This window comes from Mycetomoellerius zeteki, unplaced genomic scaffold (genome assembly GCF_001594055.1).
Source record: "Mycetomoellerius zeteki isolate Tzet28-1 unplaced genomic scaffold, Tzet1.0 scaffold88, whole genome shotgun sequence".
In the NCBI taxonomy this organism is placed as follows: domain Eukaryota; kingdom Metazoa; phylum Arthropoda; class Insecta; order Hymenoptera; family Formicidae; genus Mycetomoellerius; species Mycetomoellerius zeteki.
Window position 1 is genome coordinate 232 of NW_017257913.1, and position 3,000 is coordinate 3,231.

Consider the following 3,000-nt stretch of genomic DNA (forward strand, 5'->3'; position numbering starts at 1 on the left):
AACAGAAATGCTAAAGGAATTTACGATTGGTTTTCGTAACCTACGCAACTTGAAAAGTACGCCTCATGGGGAACCGGTACTTTCTATCGCGTACATACAATACGCGTTTGTACAAATTTAAAAGAAGAAAGTCTGATTTATAATGGCCGTAATCATTAACTTATGCCGGTGCCGGTAAAGTTCAACCATAGGATTTCAATGCTTTTGTTCATACTAACTTGCCGTATTAGCATGAAAAGTGTGTAGTGCCATGATGGAAGTAACAAGGTGTGTTCCTACTTAGGACGCATTTTCGTTACGTTCTGCGCAGTGAGAACCGCCATCTTGTAATCACAGCTGATGGGTATAGTGTTGTCAGTGATACAGATTATATTCATTTTGATTATTACGATGCCGTCGTGTGCAATAGGAAATTGTAAAATCAATTTGCGAAATACAAAAAACAAAAAATCAATTTTTTTACATTTCCGAAGAAAACAGAAATAATCGAAAAGTGGAAACTTGTGTGCAAAGAAAATTTTAACCCTAAAACCGGTATGTATATTCGTTGGTATGATTATTTGTAGTTAACACACGATATTGTAATTAATAAAATGTAATTGAAATTAATTTATTAAATGTATTATTGATTTGTCTAGCTCGTGTCTGTTCAGAACATTTTCATCATTCACAATTTGAAGATCAATCATGGTTAAAAGATTTAATTGGAGAATCTGGGAATATACGAGTAAGACTCAAACGTGATGTAGTTCCACTGGCAGCCATAGAGAACAACCAAATTTCCATGGATAACGATTTGGGTATACATATAGTCCATTTTTAACATTTAAAGTGATTATTATAACATTAAGCATTTCAAGCGATAATTTTTATAATATATACCAACAGTATTTGTCTTGTACTTTGCCTTTTTTTATGTATTAAATATATTTTCAGAAGCAGATGTTGCACAACCTGTTGCCCATTGCTCGTTTAATCCAGATACGGATTGTGCTGCGTCGACCTCTGCATCGAGCTGTGCAACTCAAATTGCACTGAACACTGCAGTGGTTCCTAACTTTGGTATGTTCTGTCACTGTATTTCACCTGTTTCTTAATTTGCTTTTACAACAAATGTAATTAATACTTCAATTTTTTATTAACTTTAATTTTTTATTTTTTATAATATATTTCTTTATTAATATATTTCTTCTTTCATGCTGAGGCAGATATCTCTCAGGAAATGCAAAAATTACAACGCAGCCTTACTTCTGAAAACGAAAACCTTAGGTCTGAAAACGAAAGCCCTTAAACGTCGATTGGCTTTGAAAGATAAACTGCACAAGGAGCAGTTGACACAGGAAATGCAGGATAAGTTATCTCCGTTTTTCACACCAGGACAAATAAAAATACTTTTAAATCCGAAGCAGAAGAAGATCCATTGGACTAAGGAGGATATTGCGGCTGCAATTTCGTTAAAAAACATAAGCCCAAAAACTTATAGGTATCTGAGGAAAACAAAACAATTTCCTTTACCTGCAATGTCAACCCTTCGAAAAGAATATAACTATATAACAATAATATATAACTATATAAGAATATAACTATATGTAATTGTATATAAAATATATCAATTTTATGTATATACAATTTTATATAATTATACATATAATTGTATATGAAACATTTTGGTATTATAGTTATTATTATTATTAGCATTAAAAATGTAAATTATTTTTAAAAATGTATGAATAAAAAATGTAAAAAAATACAAAAATCTAAGAAAAAGAGTTCCAAAAAGGTTCTTGAGATATTTTATTTTAATATACATATACTGTTTCATCTTTCTTCTACAGCCACCTATACTTTGAATTATATTCCTTCCTTAGAAGAACAGGCATTATTGCATGAAGTTGATACATTGGATGTCATTGATGTCATAGAAGAAGAAGGGCTGAAATACATTGCCGGTTATGTAGCATACAGATTTATGCATAAATATAAAGATTTAGGAACGCCTACTAAAATGTTAGTTAATCCAGAAAATGACTGAATTAACTACATTTCTAGAGGACTATTAATTAGTCCTTCTTCCCATTTATATGAAGTTGCGAAAGCGACGAATATCGAATTTCAAATATTTCATGGAACTTTTATTCGAAAGAATCCATGGATCTTCAAAACAGTAGCCGATAAAACTCAGGAAAAAATACAAAATATACAGATTCCGCGAGAGATATTGTTATGTTTAGTACGTGCATGTACTTATATACGTATTAGAATCATCAATAAACAAGTTTCTGCAAAAAACCAAAGAATAAAGCGCAATAAAAAATTTCGAAATTTACAAACCGTAAAGTTACTACATTTTAAACGTAAATTTCTTTTTATTATGTACTAAATGTATGTATTTTATTGATTAATTATTTTATGTTCTTTGTTCTTGTTGAAATTTAAAAAATATATCTTTTTTTTTGTAACAATTTATTCATTGTAGTTATTATTCCACTTTCTTTGCATGAAGTTTCCCTTATTATATGCATTTGAATTGCTCAAGATGGCTGAGTTCAGTGTCGCTCTCTCATTGGCCAGCGAAGAATGTATGCGCAATAGCACACCTTAGGTTTGTTTTCTGTTCCTGCACTGGGACTGCACTAGAACTGAACTGAACCGAACTAGTGCAAGCTAGAACTGACGAGTGTAAGGGTGCCGTCACATGTACATGGAATCGGAACGACGGAACGGATTTCTTACTAGAAAATTTGATATCACTACAATTCCGTTCCGTAAGAAGTTTCTCTACCCGTCCCATGTAGCCGGAACGGAATGAAAATGGACGGAATGTCGCCTCGGTCGCAAGTTAATTTGCCTAATTTAATCGATATTTCGTTATTTTAATGCGACTAAAGCAGTAATATGCATAATTTGTGCAATTATCTTATTTATAACATTACTTTGAATACTTAAAAATACTGAATTATAAGAGTGAGATATATTATGTTATTCTTGAGGCTTTCACGG

General features: G+C 31.7%; 1 pseudogene; it reads left to right on the plus strand.

Moving 5' to 3' along the window:
* The first annotated feature begins 354 nt into the window (after window positions 1-354).
* On the plus strand, window positions 355-2,032 carry LOC108730273 (uncharacterized; annotated as a pseudogene).
* Window positions 2,033-3,000: the final 968 nt, after the last annotated feature.